The sequence below is a fragment of the Mustela lutreola genome, chromosome 17 (genome assembly GCF_030435805.1).
Source record: "Mustela lutreola isolate mMusLut2 chromosome 17, mMusLut2.pri, whole genome shotgun sequence".
In the NCBI taxonomy this organism is placed as follows: domain Eukaryota; kingdom Metazoa; phylum Chordata; class Mammalia; order Carnivora; family Mustelidae; genus Mustela; species Mustela lutreola.
The window spans coordinates 39,058,575-39,079,263 of NC_081306.1; the positions used below are offsets into that span (position 1 = coordinate 39,058,575).

Below are 20,689 nucleotides of genomic sequence, written 5' to 3' on the forward strand. Positions count from 1 at the left end.
GGGCAGTTCTGCTTCCCTTTCAGATGTCACCTGCCTCCTGTGCGTTTCTCACATCTTATAATAAGAACCGTTTCTTAGCCCTAATCCTACTTAAATGCAAATGACCTGGTGAGATGTGCGGAGTTTCCTTCGCTCCCTGCAACTTGTTCTGAAGTTGTAAATTGATTTTAGATGCTGTGCTTTTTATTCGGATTGAGTTTCTGGGGATGAGAAGGAAACAACTCTGTAAATATTTCTATTTTAGGAAGCCAGTGATTAGAGAAGCAGCCTTTGAATAACTATTGACAGAATGACCCAAGGGTGATTGAAGTTTCTATTTTAGCTACGTCAGGGTGTGATTTTCTTTTTTTTCTCCCCATTTTCTCAACATCGTTTTCAGTTGTGGTTTATTCTCCCAGATAAAACTTTACCCCAGGAAAGTGTCCAAAGTTGGTTTTTTTGTTTGTTGTTTGTTTGTTTTTGTTTTTTCCTTAAAGAAAAAAAAAATCTGGGGTAAGATCTAGTGTTTATCTTTAAGGAGAGACTGAAACTTCGTAGATTCGTGAAATTTTAGTATTGGAAGAGGCCTTAAAGAAAATTAAGTTGGATATCTTTGTTTTGCAGTTGAAGATACTGAGGCCCTGGGGGTCAAATGACCTAGCCAAGGTGACACAGCTAAATTGTCGGTGGAGCCACATCTAATACCCAGGTCTTGGATTCCCCTAGTTGTGTGATATTTCCACTTCCCCACTTCAAGCCTTGTAAATGTTTAGGCATACTCCTGAGGTTAAGAGTTATTTTTAAATGATGTTCACTGGGTACACAATGTGGACGTTACCTTCCCTAGTAAAGACAAACACATCTACGATGAAAGTTATGTATAATTGTTTCCAGAGCTACACCGGGTTATGTCATTGAGTGTCCTTTAGCTGAGTATTAACTGTTATCATAGTACCATGTAATGTATCGCAAAATTTTTGCCACTGCCTTAGATCAAATATTTGTTAGGTGAATTCTGATTTCTGATCTGATAGATAAGAAAAATAAATCTTATTCGAAGTGTATGTTGCTCAGGTAAGAGTCACAGAACATATCTGGGAAGTTATAAAATGCCAAATAGAAAGATGTTGATATTGATATTGAAAGAAACCGATGGTGAAATTGAAAATTAGCACTAGAGTAGGATAGTGGACAGAGAGTATTTCGTGAGAGGGATTCAAGAAGTTTCCAGATGACTTTGCACTTAAATTTTTATATTTTTTGAAAGACAGGTTCTATGTGAGTGTCTGCCTATAAATCTCTTAACAGGACTTTTATTCCATTCTTCCACTCTTCTGTGGAGGTGTGAATCACAAAATCTGAGGTTTTTTGGGAGCGTTGTAAAACAAAACAATCAGGAAAATTAATCTGTAAGTAGAAATACCAGATTTTGACATAAACAAAGCATATTTGCTGACTTGTAGCAGCTTTTGCAGATTTTCCCTTCATATTCTGTTGATCAAAAGGTATATGATTAGACATATGGTATACGAATGACAGTTTCCTAAGGTTAAATTCTGTGGGAAAGATGCATAATCATACATAGATTTGGGGGTATGTATTTCTATCCAAAAGAGATTATTGCTCCCGGTAACAGAGCTGGATTCTTGGTGAAGATGTATTAGGCCAAGAAGAATAAAGAAACCTTTGAGCTAATCATGGGAAGTGATCTCACTGGTTAAGAAAGACGAACCCCTCTTGAACATATATGCTAGATAAAAGAGCAGTTAAGTGTTAAAAACATAGTAACTCTCAAGCCTTTGATTATCTGGGGGGACTGGCCATTTTCATACTAAGGATAGAGCCATCGCATAGTATTATTTGCCTCCTTGGCATTTTTCTTTCTCCTTGAATTTCAAACTGGTTAATAATGCCTTGAAGAAAGCATGGCATATCAAAAATAGGTTGGGAAAAATGGTTGAGTTTAACCTTTGTATGCAGAAAGAAATGAGTCGGTTAGCTAAAATTAAGCCAAAATTCATTTCTAGGTTTGGAAGTTGAAAAGGATATTTACCCGTTCAGTCGTAATTAAGCTTTGTAAGTTATGTGGATTGCCTTTGCCATCAGGCAAAAAGGCATTTCATTTGTTTTTAAGTTTTTATTACAGTGTTATATTAGTTTCAGGTGTACAAGGAAGACATTTCTTGCTTGAACTTTATTTTGGGCTTCTCTTTATTGCTCTGGAAGTTGCTTACACCCTCTTTGGGGGCCTCTTCCTGAGAATGTCTATTTCTGCAAGGGCCCTTGTTAGGCAGATGGAGATCCCCTTGGTCCTCACTCATAAAGGGAGAGAGTCCACTGTTTTCACACATAGTGAAATTACCAAACTAAGGTTAGAGTTGAGAAATTCTTTTCTCCTGGTCATAGTTATGAGATCATTCTTCTCCTAGAAAACATTTATGTACCTATTGTAAGATTCTTGAGATTCACATCGTAAAGATCTTCTGTTTGTATTTGTGAAGGCATTTTTCTAAGTCCGCAGTTTGTTATTAATATTAGGATAGTGGTTAGACAAGGAAACCCACTTCTATTGTTCTGTGGCATATTAGGTCACCGAGTACAGAGGAAGCTTTTAGCAGTTCCAGATAAAGGAGCTCACGGAAGTCTGTGAAGCCGGTGGGACTCAGCTACTTATTAAACAGCGGCTTGTGAAACCGGGGCTCTCATTTTAGATTAAACAAACAGACTTGGATCTTGAAAAAGATTCTGCAGTAAAGGAAGTGCTTTCTAAAAGTGTGAATTTTTGTGTTTATTTCAGTAGTTTCTGAGAAATAAAAATGATTTTCAACAGGATTCCAAGGCAGATATTTTCAGGATTTATGGCTGTAGGGCTTGAGATTTGATTTCGGTTGGGAGTGTTGTAGTTGCTCAGTTGGTGGTATTTTGGGGTTAACTAAATATGCTCATTTGCACAGGCATTAGGAAGTCTGTCCAACAGTTTTGTAGCTGATCAGCATTAAAGTTATCAAATCCCTACAGTTTGGCTGATATCAACGTGTTGACTGTTCATGCAATTCTCTTGAAATTTAGGGAGTCCTCAGGCCTGCTGTGTCACTTAGATAGCAGCTGTAACACGTCACAAAAAGACTTTTAATGTAAATGGAATGTAAAATGTAAAAGAACCGTAAGGGCTTCTGCAACAAATGAGTCTTCAAAAGAGTCCTTGTAGGTGGACATATTAAGTCAACCTTTGAGTCCTGTTAAGAGTGAAAGTCATGAACCAATCATAAGAAGAGCGGATGTTGTGGAAGGACAGAGCTTGGACTTTGGAGTTGGTCTGGATGGGAGGCCTTCCTTTGCCACTTCAGTAGTGTTGAGACCTTGGGCCAGTTCCTTGACCTTCCAAGCTTCTCAGAACTCAACTCAGAAAACGGATAATGATATTTACCCTAAGAGTTGTGGGAGGTCACATCATGGTGGTGTGCCTTTCCTGCTACATTAGGCTTCTTCATTGCTTCAGATTTCCTTGTAAAATTGAGGGGTTACCATGGAATCAACCAATGGTGAGTGGTATGGTTCAGAGAATGAACTCTAAGTGGTAGCTGATTATCATGGCATGCCTAGAGTTTACTGGATTTAAAAACCTTTGTTACTTAAAATAACTTGTATGATGGGTAAAGAAGAGATCTTTCACAGAGAAATCTGGTTTATTTAAGGATAATACATAGGCTGGTATTGTTACTTCTCGAAACTCATAATGTTGGGGAATTGTGCTAAAAATTTTTAGGATGATCTGGATTAGTCCACTTTTATGTAATAAACCTGTTTTCAAATGTCAAGTTTATTAAAGCTCTTGCATGTGAACAGTTCTCGTTTTAGTGTACCTAAAGGAACCATAAGCAATGCAGGTCTAGCTGACCCCAAACAAAATGTAAATTTGAATGAAGCATCCCTGAAAACAGCCTGCTAAGCTGGGCCCTTAGAAGGTATCATTTGGAGAGATGACTGTAACTGAGTTTCTTCCTCCCTCTCTTTTAAAAAGTCATATGTTTTTTTGTCTTCTGTGTCTTACTTTTCTTAAAAGGTCTATTTATTTTATTTTATTATCTTTTTAAAGCTTATTTAAGTAATCACCACACTCAACATGAGTTGATACCATGTTGAGTCGATGAGTTGAGTTGATACCAACATGAGTTGATACCAATATCAAGAACCACATGCTCCCCCATCTAAGACAGCCAGGCTTTCCTTAAGAGGTTTATTTATTACTCAGGCACAAGGAAAGGAATATTAGAAAGAGGAGAAGTTGTACAAATGATCCTGGTCTAAAACACTCCTATCTAGGGTTGTTTTTAGTTTCAGTTCTCAACTTTTCTGTAAATCATCAGGTGAGGACCCCGTAAGAAAAAATGGAGGAAATATGGTAAAATCGGTGTGTCAGAGCAAAATATTGGAGTGAAGTATTTTTAAATTGTTAGCAAGTGACTAATTTGGAACCGTGCCTTGGCATTACAGTTATTTGCCGCAAAGAACAGGCATATCAGAAAAATAACCTCAGTGTTTAAAAAAAGGTATTTTTCTCCCCTCAAAGGTTAGCACAATGCAGAGATTCCAAATTTCATTTAACTTTATTGTGAGTCAAATGGGAAAAACAAAGATTGTTGACACTAGATGCCTCAAGTGCCCCAAACCACAGCATGGGGAGTACCTCTCATTCTCTATGGCCCATCTTGGTCTAAGGCAGTGCTCAGCCCCTGTACTCTTCTGCCCTCCTGGGGCTTGCAGGGATAGTGGTGGCACAGCTTTTATTTTGAACAGTTTGGCAGATTTTGCATTTTACGGTATAACGTGTCTTTTTAAAAGGCCTAAATTACCATCGAGTCAGATAGGTGCGCCAAGACCCATGTGCCATGGCTAGAGTAGTAGCCCCTGGCCTCTGGCATCGGACCCCAGTTTGGGAAGCCTTAGTCAGGAAAAGTCAGTGCAACCAGATTTCCGCCGTAGGGCATCTGTGGTCCCTGCCTCCACTGTCCACCTTTCGTGGCAATTCAAGAGCAAAGTTAATCTGCTTCTCATTTGTAAATTATTCCCAGCTCTCCTTACATTCTCTTTGTTGTTTGGCTCTTCCGGCACCTCTCTGCTGTTGTCTTTTTCTTTCTGGTCTTTTCTTTTCAGCCCTTTGCTGCCCCAGTCTCCCTACCAAGACCTTTCTTCTTGCCCAGATCCTAGAGATTGCCTGCTGCAATGAACTCCTACCAGAGTGTTCGCTGGCGGAACAAGATGTTCTGTTGGGTGCGGGATGAAAACATTGGAGCTTCAGTTTTTATTTACTTTCATTTCATTCTTTAAAAATTTTGACTTATGTGACTCTTTAAGGTACAGAATATATTGGTACACTAACATATTTTTAATGCTCTGTAAATCGGTGTGCGTGAAATGAAAGGAATGTGAAGAAAATTTACTGATGAGCTTTGATCAAAAAAAGTTTGGATCGGCTCTACCAGTCTACCATTTGCATTTAGCAAATGACACTCATTTCTTTAAGCCTTGTCTCTTGACCCGGACTGCAAGGACTGTGTCCTGTCTCCTCGGTGTTTCTGGTGTTTGCATGGTATCTCACGAGATGTGGATGCATGCTTAGCAGTTTGTGGGTGAGGATGGGGCTGGGGATCGAAGTTCACAGACCAGTCAGTCCTCTGGAGAGTGTGTGAGCCAAAAGGAGAGGATGTGCGCTTACAGCCTCTCATTCTCCTGCAGACTTTGCTTTTCATCCATCCACAGCCCACTGCCTGGAATGAGGCCATTTGTAGTTGTCTTATTTTTAAATAATAAACCTCTTTCAGAACAATTTTAGATTTAGAGAAAAGTTGCAAAGACAGTACAAAGAGTTCTGCATATCCTTTGCCCGGTTTTCCCTCTTAACGTCTTTCATTTGTATGATAAGGAGCCAATACGAATACGTGATTTCTTTTTTTAAAAGATTTTATTTATTTACTTATTTGACAGAGAGAGAGAGAGAGAGAGAGATATCACAAGTAGGCAGAGAGGCAGGCGGGGGAGGGGTGGCGGGAGGGAAGCAGGATCACTGCTAAACAGAGAGCCCGATGTGGGGCTCGATCCCAGGACCCTGAGATCATGACCTTACTCTAAGGCAGAGGCTTAACCCACTGAACCACCCAGGTGCCCCCGAATATGTGATTATTAACTGAAGTCCATACTTCGTATTTTTCAGTGTTTCCCTAGTGTCCTTTTCTGTCCCAGGATACCACATTACATCTAGGTGTCAACGTCTCCTTCGGCTCCTTTGCCATGTTCCTCTCTTTTGATGATCTTGACTCTTCTTGAGGAGTTTGATGTTTTTCTCATTATTAGGCTGGGGTGACATGTTTTTGGGAGGAAGACCACAGAGATAAAGTGCCGTTCTAATCACATCGTGTCAAGAGTACATGCTTTCAACAGACTGGTCATGTGATCACCTGACTGTGATCACCGTTTGTCAGCTTTCTCTGTGGTGAAGTTTCTTTTCCTTCCCTTCTCCATGGTGCACATTTGAGGGGCGGTGAGTTAGGCTCCACCTCCTGGACAAGTACCTACACACGTTATCTGGAATTCTCTAGTATGGGAGGTTCAACTTTCTTCCCCATTAATTTTCTTACTCAATTATTTATATCAGAGTTGATATCGATTTTACATTTGGGGTTATAATCCAATACCAGGTTATTTATTTTGCTGCTTAAATTGTACCAGCTTTGGCCATCAGGAGCTCCTTCAGTTTGCTCTGGTATCACCACCTCCACTTTTTTTTTTTTTTTTTTTTTTTTTTAAAGCAGTTTCTTACTTTCTGGCACTGAAGAAGCTGTAGGCTCATCTTATATCTCTTCCTGTCCAGCCGTAGCATTAGCCATATCTTCAGGCTGGTACCTTTTTTTGGAGAATGATATTAGAAACAAGATCTGGGTCCTGGATTTGCTTGCTGCTGCTGGGGCATGCGTGATGGTTGTTTTTTTGTTGTTTGTTTTGTTTTTTGGTTTTTTGTTTGTTTTTTAAAAGATTTTATTTATTTATTTGACAGAGATCACAAGCAGGCAGAGAGGCAGGCAGAGAGAGAGAGGAGGAAGCAGGCTCCCCACTGAGCAGAGAGCCCGATGCAGGGCTCCATCCCAGGACCCGGAGATCATGACCTGAGCCAAAGGCAGAGGCTTTAACCGACTGAGCCACCCAGGCACCCCTGAGTAGTGGGGTTTTGATTCTCTCCTTCCTATAGCTAATTCTATGGGTTGGGAAGAAGAGAGAAAGAGATTTTGGAAGGACGAAGGACCTCTTAGGAACAAATGACTTGGAAGGGCCCTGCCCATGGGTTCTTCCTGTCCTTTGACCACCGACCGTCAGCATTACCTTAAGCACTCTACATCCTATGTTTGTGATAGAATGTTATTGGCAGGATGTTATTTTTATTTTTAGAGCAATAGATATTTGAAAGATAGATGTAATTTACTGTCTCAAAAAGCGAATCTCTGAGCGAATTATTTTAGCACGGGTCTGTCAGCTTTGGCAATTGTTGGAAAGGATTGTAAGTAACTCCTTTAATTGGTAACTTTTTAATTGGTAAAAGTTTACAAGGAGCTGTAGACTTGTTTTGATCTGTTTGCAGAGTTTTTCATTTCTTTTCACTTTTTGTTCTGGATAATTTCAAACATATTCAAAAGTAGAGTAAATAATATAGTGGATCTTCAGGTACCCATAACTCAGCATCAACAATTTTTATTTGTGGTGAATCTTGTTCACCTGTATGCTTCCTACTAGCTCAGCCTCCCCCTTGCTTTGATGTAAATGCCACGGTACCTGATGAGCTGAAAGTGTTTCAGGAAAAGTGAAGATTTTTTTTTATAAAACAGGACTTGCATGAGGATCACCATGGCATTTGTAGAAATGCAGATTTTTGAATGGCAAACAAATAACATTTTGAACGTATCAGAATTCTGGAGGTTGGCCTGGAAATCTGCATTTGTAGTACTTTCGTTTTGTGGTGATTTCTCTGCCCTCACAACATAAATATTTCATCTTGTACTAGAGATAAGATAAAATCAGTTATTTGATGGAAATCCTTTGGCTTGGGTAACTAGTGAGACTCAAGGGAGGAAGAACAATTTAGATTTTAAAAATTAATGTCAACATCTAAGTTCTGGAGAGACTTCTGCTCCTGACCATGGTATGTGAATATCATTCTGAGGAATCTTCCTGTGAAAAGTAGGTATGTGATAACTGCAAAGCAATTTAAACACTGCAGGGCAGAACAGTTACAGCTTTAAACGCCCCCCCCCCTTTTTTTTCTAAATTTCAGCCCCTTCTCTGGAGGTCAGTATGAATAATGACCTTTATGTTTTATAAATATCCTGTATAAATAATCGGTAGAAACTGCGAGCTGGTAGCCTGACGGTCAAATGCCAGAGCTGTGAGCTGAGAGCCTCGTGGTCTCAGCCCCGGAGTGACTAGGGTTTTGCCTGCTGGAGCTTAGCTCAGCAAGGAAATTAAGCTAGAGCTGGCGTAACTCAGGGACATTCCTGATTCCCCCGGTGAGATGTGCGCATGAGAGTGTGAGAGCCCTGGATTCGTGACCTGCTCAGTAACTTTCAGGGTTGTTTCTTTCTGAGATAATATCGTGTCATTAACGTCTTGCTTTCAAAAAGTTTATTTTTCTTTTTTCTTTTTTTTTTTTTAAGGTTTTATTTATTTATTTATTTGACAGGCAGAGATCACAAGTAGGCAGAGAGGCAAGGCGCAGAGAGAGAGAGTGAAGTGGGCTTCCCGCTGAGCAGAGAGCCTGATGCGGGGCTCCATCCCAGGACCCCGAGATCATGACCTGAGCCAAAGGCAGCGGCTTAACCCACTGAGCCACCCAGGTGCCCTCAAAAAATTTATTTTTCTAAGCTAGTTTATTTTAGACTAGCCTGGGATTTGTAACCCATTTTGTATCTTACTTTCTTTTCTTTTTTTTAAAGATTTTATTTACTTATTTGAAAGAGAGAGAGCACAAGCAGAGGGAGAAGAAGAAGCAGGCTCCCCACTGAGTAGGGAGCCAAGGATGAGGGACCTAATCCTAGTACCCTGGGACCATGACCTGAGCTGAAGGCAGGTGTTGAACCGACTGAGCCACTCAGATGCCCCTATTTCATATTTTCAACAAGCTCCTTTTTTTTTTTTTAGCCAGTTGATACATTTGCTGTGGATGTATTGGTATGTACAAAATAGCCTTATGATGAGCTAAAGAAAGTACACAATTTAATCTCTGAAATTGCTACATTGTAATGATAGTATAATAAATCCAGTTTGATTAAGAACACATCCTGGGCTCACATACTAGTACAGATATTTCAGGACTGTTGTTTTTGGCAACACGTGAATGCCTTGGGTGGGAGAAAAATAACTGAGTTACAACCATCTATGATAGTGATTTTTGAGAGGGAAGTTGCTTTTATCCAAAGTGAAAACACTATTATTTAATATTTTAAAAGCTTATGGTTTTTTTTTCCCTCCTTGAGGCCCATGTTCAAAGTCCGTCCCAAGAATGTCTTTTTGCCTTGTTTGTTCTACTGCCCAGGAGACTCTAGTTTGACATGATGACATCACAACCTTTAATTATAGGAAGTAAATCTCTAAGGCGTCTTAGATTTAGAAGGTCGAGGAGGATGAGTGTGCACTCATTTTGCACATTTGTAGTAGCTTCTTTAACCAGTTAGTAATTGTGAAATTGTGTAGTTTCAGCTTTTTTTTAAATTGCGAAACCAGACCCTTGTGGTTTATTGGTGGCCTCTCGGATGAGCTGCTGAATTTTCAGTTGAAAGTATTTTTCACATTACTGTTTCTTCCCCAAACCCCCGATAAATTCAGCCTGTGCTCCTTCCACAAGGGGGGAAAAAAATCCTCTTCCTGGTTCCACCTGGCAGTGTGCCTGTGTAGGATGGTTCTCTCTGTGTCAGCAGCAATGGTTACTTTCCAAGGATCCCGCCTGCCAGTCACAGCGCAGAGCCCCACTTGACTCTGACTTCAGACTATTATTAAAAGGCAACACCAGGACACTGATTGCTAGTGAGGCACAGAAAAATAACAAACTTACCAAAATAGTCCCCTGGGAGTGCTCTACCGGAGGCCTGGGGCCCGGGTGCACTCCAGAAATCTGTTGTTTATCTTCGTTTTCTTTAAGAAAAAGAAAATTAACTTTACTTACAGGTACTTGTAGACTCATAAAATTTTGGAATTATGAATTCTTGTATAGAGGATTTTAAAGCTGATGTGCCAGCTTACAGGTGAAGGTCCTGAGGCCCAGAGAAGTTCAGTAGTGAGTTCGAGTCCATTCTGCTAGTCAGTGGCAAACAGAATCCAGAGGGAGGGCCCTTAACAGCCAGAACCCCACCGCACCGCCGCCATTCACCAAGTGCACTGCTTAGTACTTTCAGAATGCTTTCATTTGTGTGATACATACATGCACACAGACTGATTGCAGTCACTTCTCTGGGTATTTCTTTCTTTTCTTTTCCCTTACTTCCATCCATTCTTCCTTCCTTCTTTTCTTAATTCATTTGAGAGAGAGAGCACAGGCAGGAGGAGCAGAGGGAGAAGGAGAGAGAATTGTCAAGCAGACTCCACACTGAGTGCAGAGCACGACTTAGGGCTGGATCCCACCACCCTGAGATCATGACCTATGCAGAGATCAAGAGTCAGTTGCTCAACCCACTGAGCCAACCAGGTGTCCCTGGTTATTTCTATTTACTATCTGAAAGTACAGAGATGATTTTTTTTTTTAAGATTTCATTTATTTATTTGACAGACAGAGATCACAAGCAGGCAGAGAGGCAGGCAGAGAGAGAGAAGAAGGGAAGCAGGCTCCCCGCTGAGCAGAGAGCCCGATTCGGGGCTTAATCCCAGGAGCCTGGGATCATGACCTGAGCTGAAGGCAGAGGCTTTAACCCACTGAGCCACCCAGGCACCCCCAGAGATGAATTTTTTTAAAGATTTTATTTATCTATTTGAGAGAGCTTGCGAGCCACGGTCTGGGGGCAGACTTAGAGGGATAGAGATTCCCAAGCCGACTCTACACTGAGAATGAGCCTGTCGCAGTGCTTGATCCCATGACCCTGAGATCATGACCTCAGCCAGAATCAAGAGTTGAGAAATCAAGAGCTGGTCGCTCAGGTGGCTAAGCCACCCAGGCACCCCCAGAGATGAAATTTAACTGTAGTTGTCATATAATTGATTCTTGAACTACTAAAGGTAATTGTTTATTGAAAATTAGGAAACTGAAGTGCAGACTTCTATAAACAGGCCCAAAACTCACATTCATGTTTAACTTTAAAAAAAAAAAAATTAAGAATAACAGTTTAGGGGCGCCTGGGTGGCTCAGTTGGTTAAGCATCTGCCTTTAGCTTAGGTCATGATTCTGGGTTCCTGGGCTTAGCTCTCAGCGGGGACTCTGCCTCTCCCTTTGCCCCCCCTTGCTTGTGCTCACTCACGCTCGCGCACTCTATCTCTAATAAAATCTTTTAAAAAATTAGTTTTAGTTTCCGCCTGTGAAATGAAGTTGCACTGTTTAATTAAAGGTGATAAAAATACTTCTTTTAGAAAATGTAATCATAAATTTGTTAACATGAGAAATACCATCAATTTATATGCTTTTGTGGAGGAATAGACCCTTTTTAAAATCTGCTGAGTGCTGCGGATCCCAAGAAAAAACGCTCATTGAGCAAATATTTTGTGTATACTTTTTAAGATTCACACAGATAGGTATTGAGAAACACAGAGTCCTAGACGAATGTCACTTTTCTTTTTCTCAGCTCTTTAAGACTACCTTCTTGATTTATGCCCTAAATCCCATCCTTTTCCAGCCCTGGCTTCCTTCCAGGGCTTAGTCATCAGGGACATCCTTCTTTGTCATCCATATTTTCTCTCCTGGGCCCCTTCTCTCAGTTAACACATAATACATAAGAGAACAACTCAACATATGTGATTTTCTGCAGAGCTTTAGTTTTGGATAGCTTTATTGGTATAACAGTGTCACATAGGTGCTGTGACCTTGGAGAAGCACCTTCACCTCTGCGTCACTCAGTTTCTCCATTTTATTTTATTTTATTTTTTATTTTTTTTTAAAGATTTTATTTATTTACTTGAGAGAGAGACAGTGAGAGAGAGCATGAACGAGGAGAAGGTCAGAGAGAGAAGCAGACTCCCCATGGAGCTGGGAGTCCGATGCGGGACTCGATCCCGGGACTCCAGGATCATGACCTGAGCCGAAGGCAGTCGTCCAACCAACTGAGCCACCCAGGCGTCCCAGTTTCTCCATTTTAAAATGAGGCAAATAGTAGTACCTACCTCAAAGGCTTGTTGTGGGATTGGGTGGGTTTGGAATGGTGCCTGGCACGTAGTAAGCACCATTTAAGTATCAGCATGAATTATATAACCACTTGGGGCCAAACTCCTGTCATTTCTTGGGTTAATTGTAATATCAGAAATGTGTTCCCCAGTCACTTTACATAAAATAATGAATCTCCCCAGTCTGCTGCTTAATTTTTCCATATTGCTCATCACCGTCTGAGGTGCTATATATTTTTACCTGCTATATATTTCATCTGTCTCCCTGCACAAGAATGTAAACTGTGAGTGTGGGGTCTTCTAGATTCCCAGAACCTATAGCAATGCTTCTGTAGAAGATGCTTAGTAAACATTTGTTGAATGAAGGATGTGTTGGGCGGGACTTGCTGACCCGTGGACTTCATAGTAGGGTGATGGGGCAGGTGTGTAGATAGGAGACACCCCACCCCCCTTGGCTCTTTTAATTATCTATAACTCTTCTATCTTGTGCTGGACCCTTGAGTGTCTGGAGGCACCTGGTTATATTGGGTTAAATTATCATTGGGTCTATGTTTTAAGGATAAAGACGTATCAGTGAAGCATTATCAGAGAGGAAATCCTAGGTAATATTGCCTGCATGTACCATAGAATCTTGTCAAGGTCCGTGTCATAAGCAGTTTCTGGCTTCGTTACAAAGATAGTACTTAAAAAATAAAACTTTATCGTGGGGAATTTTGAACATACACAGAAGAGTATACTGAATTCTCTGTACCCGCCCTTAAGTCCCAACCATCCCTATGGCCATTTGGGCTGCATCCATCACAATCTGCTTCCTCTCTGAAGAGAGAACTTTCAAAGACATACAGCCTAAGAATACATTACGATTGTATTAGCAGGAGTTCAAATGAGATCTTAGGAAGCTGGAAAGTTTCTGAGACCATAGACTCTATATCAGTCTTAAAGGAAAATTTAAGGAAAAGCTAGACATGTTTTTCTAGGGTATTTAAGGGCTGCCCTACCCGGGAGGTAAGGAGCACACATTTAGGTTGTTTCTCCCATCCTTTGGGTCCTGCTGTGCAGAAATTGTGTTGGCTAAGTGTTGTGACTCCTGTACTACCATTCATCTACCTGTACATTTCTCCACATTTCAACAGGAAGTCATATGGAAAGACAGAATGTCCTTTCCCTTAGATATTAGCCGGGCACTGAAGGGACCAGTTATGGGGGATGGAGCCCTGGGAAACTGGCCATGAGTTTCTACTTCTGGGACCAGATGCTGCCTGTTCCTGAGCTGGCTTCCTGGACTGCAGGAAAACCCTGATTCAGAGCTGTGGCAGACATCTGAGCACTGTCGGTGACTCCACAGCCTGACTATGACATCGACTTCATTAAGATTCTGGTTCATAAAATATCATCCCTGCCATGGTTTTCCCTGGGGTGGGGGCAGAGTCATCTCACAGGAGTCCTCTGTGAGCCTGACATTCCTTTGGCGGAACTGTTACCATGTTAGACAAAGTCCTTTGTGGTAGTCTTCATCCTCCTCGGTGTTTTTTAAATTGGAATGAAATGAAACTTTAGTAACAGTTCGGTGGAATAGGCTGAGAGAAACAGCAGCAACTTCATACAAAATGATCTCATTCACAGGTATTCAGTCAGTGCTCAAATTATATAACCTTTCTGCAAGTATGAGAGAACAGTTGGGTTGGCTGACCTTGAAAGTCATTTTTGAACAAAAAGAACACCACTGTGATTAGCACACAGTGCGGTTTGTTTTTCTAGGCTGTTGATATTCTGGCTTAGGGGTCTTTGTGGAATCTCTGATTCATCGGCTAGATCATCAATCCACTGTTTACTGTCTGTGTCCTTGGACATATTTAGTGCTAGGCTTCATTTTCTCTCTCTAATATTAGAATATATTAGGGGTGTTCTAGATTATTTAATGTTATTATAAATATGTTACACTAAGAGGCAAGGAAAACATTTAGTGACTTAAGATTCTGTGCACGAGAAAGCTTTATGATAGATGGGTGTGTCGTTTCGAGATTTTACATCGAAATGTGTGATCTGCGATCATTGTCTAAATTTTTTCCCCCAAGTAGTATGCTGATGATTCACTTTACTCGGTCTCCAGGATGTGAAGCTACTTGTCAGGATATTGGAAAAGATCCAATTATTAGTCCTAACTTTACAGAAAAAAAAAGAAAAAGCCAAAACTTTGTATTTAGAAGTGGACTTTATGGGGTGCCCGGGTGGCTCAGTGGGTTAAAGCCTCTGCCTTCGGCTCAGATCATGATCCCAGGGTCCTGGGATCCAGCCCCGCATCGGGCTCTCTGCTCCGCAGGGAGCCTGCTTCCTCCCCTCTCTCTCTCTGCCTGCCTCTCTGCCTGCTTGTGATTTCTTTCTCTCTGTCAAATAAATAAAATCTTAAAAAGAAAAAAAAGTGGACTTTATGTCAGGACCAGTTTGGAAGATCTCTGATCCCCAAATCCCCTGAGTTGTTCCGAGTTCCCTTTGTCTAGTCAGCCCAGTGGCCACCGGTTTTAACTGTTAAGTAGACACATAAATCTCTCGTGAATTTCCGGAGGCCAGAGAGCAGAGCAGAGAGAACAGAGGGTGACATCTGCCTCTGACACTTGTCTCACTGATCCTTTCCATTCCCAACCTGCTGCTTCCTGGGAAGCCAAAGAGGAAGGCAGCATATACTTATCCTGGGTGCTGCCCAAGATGGATCTCCTGCCGGGGTCGGGGGGTGCCCCTGAATTATTGGATGCACGGTGTTATGGACCTAACTGAGTTCCTGTCCATACCCAGCCCCCCCAGAAGGTGACAGTATTTGGAGATGAGTGAATAAAGTGAATTCACTTTATGAGATGAGTAAAAAAGTGAATATGTTAATATAAGGCCATTAACTCCTTAGTTGCTAATCTAATATGCAACATACAAAGAGATATCATGGATGTGCAGAAAGACCATGTGAAGACATAGTGTGAACACAGCTGTCTTCTGCAAGCCAAGGAGAAAGGCTCAAAAGGGACCAACCCTGCTACACCTTGATGTTGCATGTCCAGCCTCCAGAACTGTGAGACATTGGATTTCTGTTGTTCAAGTCACTGGTGTGTGCAGAACGGCTAGGGCGGCCTGAGCAGATGAGTACACGGTGTGTTCAGACTAAAGAAAACTCAGAGTCACATCTTAGAAGGCATCTGTTAAGGTTCCTTTTTTCTTCCTCCTCTTATCAGTGTCCCAGTGGAGCCCCCCTTGTGCTCTGGGCTTTCCCCTCAGCCCAGCATGCCCCCCGGGGCTGCCGCAGGGGAGAGGGTCCCTTTGCATTCCTCCCTTGTGGGCGGAGCGAATCTGCTCTGACAGCTTCCAGTGAAGGGCAGCTGTGTGGAGAACACAGGTGTGAATAAATACTCATTATCACAGGAGAACATCAGTTGGGGGAAGTTTGCTTTTGGAAAAAAACTTATTTTTTAAAGAAAACAACTGAATAGTTACATTACTAAACATGAATTGCAAAATGGGTAAACAAGGAATGTGGAAGTTGTCTGTGACCTAGGGAATAAATGGTAAACTATTAATAGTGGGAGAAATCAGAACCATCCCAGTATAGGGCCTATTGGGGTGTGATTAGTAATGGGAGGAAAATCTTTGCCAGATAAGAGCATAAAATCACTGAAGGAATGCTACTTTTATAATCTTATTTGACCCTGGAAATAAAAGTTTCTTCTCATAACAAGTAGAAGATTTATGGATTTCTCTCTCTCTCTCTTGCTAATCTTCCCTCCCTTTCTCAAGCCTCTTAGTTGCTGTCTCTCTGACTCCATCCATGCCCCCTTCTGACCGAATCCAGGCTCTGTCCTGGGCCCTGGAGTCATTGCTGGAGTATACAGACCCGGTTGCTGACCCCATTTAACTTGCAGTCTTGTGGGGAGGACACTTGGGCTTTTGAAACACTCAGTGTGAGAAACTCTACGGTGGACAGTACAGGCGCACTGGGGCTCCAGAGGCGGGGACTCTGACCCGTGGAACTTCGGGGACGCTTTCCAAGTTGAGATCTGAGTGGTGAGGCTGAATTAGTGGAGGGGGTGTGTCAGTGCGGGAGGTTCCTGGTAGGGGATGTAAACTTGCAGACTCTGGAGGGGCAGAGGATCTGCCTGGATGGGCTGAGAGTGGTTCGTGGTAGATGAAACTAGATGCAGCAGAGAGTTAGGAGTGATGAGAGCCCAAGGCAGGGGCTTGGTAGCTGATGACGGCGGACGTTGGGACTTGTTACAGAGTGTGGGCATAAGGCTAAAGACCGTGGGAAGCCCCAGGACAAAATTCAAGAGCTGTAGAAGGATATAACAGCCTCTCCTCATCCCCCAGCCACCCGATTTCCCTCCCCGTTGGTGGCCACTGTTGGCCAGGAGTATAGCACTGTGCACGCGCACACTGTTCTGATCTGTTCTCGTTTTGTCTTGTTTTCTTTTTAAACATATATCATAGAGATGGTTTGACTTGTATCCCTGCTCCCCCAAAGTCATATGTCGAAGTCCTAACCCCTGTGACCTCAGAGTGTGACCCTGTTTGGAGATCAGGTCTTTATCAAGGTAATCAAGTTAAAATTACATCTTTAGGCCCTAATCCAACATGACCTTGTGTTTATAAAAAGGGGAAATCGGGATGTGGAGACAGATCCGGAGGGAAGACCAGGAGAAGGGGACGCAAGGAGAAGATGGGCATCTCCCAGACGGCGGGAGAGAGGCCCCGAGTGCTTCCTTCCACGCAGCTCTCAGAAGGGGTCAGACCCGCCAGCACCGGCTCGTGGGCCTTGATGCCCAGTTTGTGGTACTTTGTTAACAGCATCTCAAACTGATACACGCTCCTAGAGGAGGCAAGAGTATAGACTGTAAATTGTTATATCTATTCCCCCCCCCATTTAAACTTTTTATTTAATGGATGTGAAGAAATTCTTTAATAAATGGAAAACTTCAAACATACAAATCTGTGCAAGACCGGACAGACACGACTATTCTGACCTCCCCTGTGGCTTTCACTCAGCCTTTGTCAGCTCGTGGCTGTCCTTTTTCGTGCTAGCCCATCACTTCACTGCCCCATACTGTCTGAAGCAAATTCCAGGTCACTCTCTGTAAGAAGGTAAGGGACTACTTTTAAAAACATAATCACGTTATTATTATCACTCCTAGGAGCAGTGAGTCATACTTCCTTAATATGGTCAGTTACCAGTGTTCATTCAGATCTCCAGTTGTCTCAGATGTCCTGATCTTTTTGAATTCGAGTCATGACTCCGATGGTGCCCATACCTCGCAGTCGGTTGCTCCGTCTGTTCAGCTGTAAAAATTTCCTCTTCACGTCTTTCTCCTTAACGTTCCTCGCAGCCTCTGCTGTGTCGATCACATTCTTGTGCTGGTATTTGATATGTTCCACAATTCTCTTTCTTTCCTGTGAATTGGCATTTAGAGCTAGAGGCTCGTCAGATACAGGCTTGGTTATTTCGTTATTGTTGTTTGCTTTCAGTCTCCGGTTTAGCAGGTGGTGGTGGTTGTCTGTCGGGAGGCACTAATGTCCGGTTGTCTCTTTCTGCATTATTAACTTGATATAAATGTCACATTCAGCAAAATTATTCTCCTGTTTTTGTTCTTTTCTAAGCGACTATTTAAAAATGTAAACACCATTCTTAGGTCGCAGGCCGTACCCAAGCCAACAGTAGGCAGGTCATAGAGTCTCCGGATCCATGTTCCAATGTATATACATATTTGTGATGGAATAGGAAATATGTATTTGGCCTTTGTCCCCTTTCCTGGCACAAAACTCCTAAAACTGTTGTAATTTCCCCAGTGATGAAGTGATAGGAGCATCTCTAGTTATTAATAACAAGGCCCTTTCAACCACACTTGAGTTTATGCTAATGAGGTGACTCTTGGGTGTTCCTTCTAAAGAGCTTCAGGATGGGGAGTGGTCAGAGGAACAAATCAGGGGATTAAATGGTTTGAATTTACCACTGGATAACCAAACAGTAAATATGAGAAAACTTTTCTATAAAAGTGTATCAGCTCCTGACTGAGGAAAGAATAACAAAATTAGAATTATTGGCATTTTTAGTCCCTAATGGGCTTCCACAAACCATCACTTGTTTTTAATCTGTGGTCCTTAAGAAAATTTTATTTAATCCAAAAACGGATTCACAAGTAACTCTTTAGTTAATTACATAGGAGTTCAAGTTCTGATGGAGGCTCGAGGCAGGGATTTATAATGGTTGAATTAATAATCGGGTAGTACTCCTGGCTTACTCTGAGTCATTGCTGTGAAATTGCATTCTCCAAATTACTGGTCTATAAAACAGGTAATATATACCCACCTCTTAGAGTTTCTCAAGTTTTCTGCTTATTAAATCAAGCGCTAGATATCTATTAAAGTGGTTTGAAAACTGTAAAATGAAAACTCACAGAATGAGCTTTAGAGATGCCAAGTATTTTTTAATCAGTGTCTTGGGGAAACATACTAACTACTCCAAACCTCTAATTATCCTTGTTCTCGGTTGTAATCTGTAAAGCTGCCTAAAAGAGTAGAGACACCCCTGTGGTCATTGATGTTTTTCTTTAGTAGGTGATTGGTTCATTTTATGCATTTCTGAATGCTGTAGGCTGAGAATGTGGAAGGAAAGCTCTCTTTCTTCATAGTTTCCTAACTGTTGTAATCAGGAACCTTCCAGGGGCCCAGTTTGTAGTTTGAACCGCTGGGGCCTGGGGATTTTAGTTGTCGTTCCTCACATCTAGAATTTGTTTCCTCTCTGTGGTTTGTGCAAACGCATCTTAGCCTTCCAGCCTATTCACAGATGGGTTTGATTTCCTCATGTTATGGAAGTTTTCCCTTCACTGGTACGTTGAATTTTTTAAAGAACAGTGCCTTGGACTCATCAAAAGAAAAATTACAGTAAATAAAATACTCTTTAAAAGTGGTACAGCTGTAAAAATTTCCTCTTGAGCCTACCTGGTGAATTTCTTCTTAGGTGGTAATTTGTAGAGGCCTTTCGGTGGCACTGGAGGACGGGAGGGTCCGTAGAAGAAATCTCAAGAAATCTCGAGTTTGGGAGAGCAGATGCCCCTGCAGTGTCTTAACAGAAATAAGTATATTATCAAGGTGGGGCAAAACGCCTCGTAACTAGTTATTTTTAACACGAGTCTGACTTTTTCATGCCTACCTAATGACTCACAGAAGACAGTTTTATGAACCAGATAATTGAGCTGGCCCACAGGCAGTGCTCATCAAATTTTATAATAAATAGATAGTATGTGATGATAAAAAATTATGGGGGAGGGGCGCCTGGGTGGCTCAGTGGGTTAAGCCGCTGCCTTCGGCTCAGGTCATGATCTCAGGGTCCTGGGATCGAGCCCCATATCGGGCTCTCTGCTCAGCAGGGAGCCTGCTTCCTCCTCTCTCTCTCTGCCTGCCTGTAATCTCTCTCTCTGTCAAATAAATAAATAAATCTTTAAAAAAAAAAAAAAAAAATTATGGGGGAAAAGGTCATTTAATACCCACTTTGTGGCGTTTGGAGGAGAGCCCTAGAAGTATGAGCTTTTAATTAATAGCAATGGACTTTGGTTCAAAGGACTTAGGTTAAGCTGTTTTTAAGTATTAAAAGTTAACCTCCTTGGGGCAAAACCATGTGGTATCAAGGGAAGTGAGGGGGGATTTATTCTCAGCACCCCTGGATCCAGAGTCTGGCCCTGCCGCTTTCCCGCTTTGTGTGTTTGGATTTATCATTGTCCTCGTCTGTGGTCACATCCCCTCAGAGGTGTTGTGACCATCAAATGGAGTAATATTATATTTTATCATACCTCAGATATGATTGATTATGACACACCCTTATTTTTGTGCCATTAAGAAAGAAGAAATGCTGCCAGTTAAACCAGCTTTCTTTGGAGTGTAAGATGCCCCTGACATTTAGGAAAGTTAAAGTGAGGTTGGACCAAACGGCATCTTAAAAATCAATAAAATACAGTGTATTATAAAAGTGCTTTGCTGCCTAAGCCTCAGGAGTCCTATTTAATCGTCATTATATGAGTCAAGGGAGTGAAACAAAGTTGTCAGAATAAATACCAGTGGGAAGCAGAGGCCCTGCAGGATGAGAGAGCGGGTAGCTGCCAGAAGGAAGAGAGGAAGTGCTGTCTGTCTGGGCCCCCGTTCACAGAGAGGTGCTTCTTAGTGGCTCTCCGCTTCGTACTTGGCTTTCCACGTTGCGCACGGGTGTCTGATTCGGGAGTCTTTCTCTTAGGGGCAGCTGACTTTAGAGGAATCACCAAGTTATTTTCTGTGTTCAGTGTATGGATTTTCCTCTGTTTTAGATTTTTTGGTTTAGAACTTGAGATTTTTCTTCTTCTTCTTC

At 41.9% G+C, this 20,689-nt stretch overlaps 1 protein-coding gene across 2 annotated transcripts in view; it reads left to right on the forward strand.

Moving 5' to 3' along the window:
* LMTK2 (lemur tyrosine kinase 2) overlaps positions 1–20,689 on the forward strand; it is an 82,995-nt gene that overhangs the window by 741 nt on the left and 61,565 nt on the right. The gene's annotated exons all lie outside the window — the stretch shown is intronic.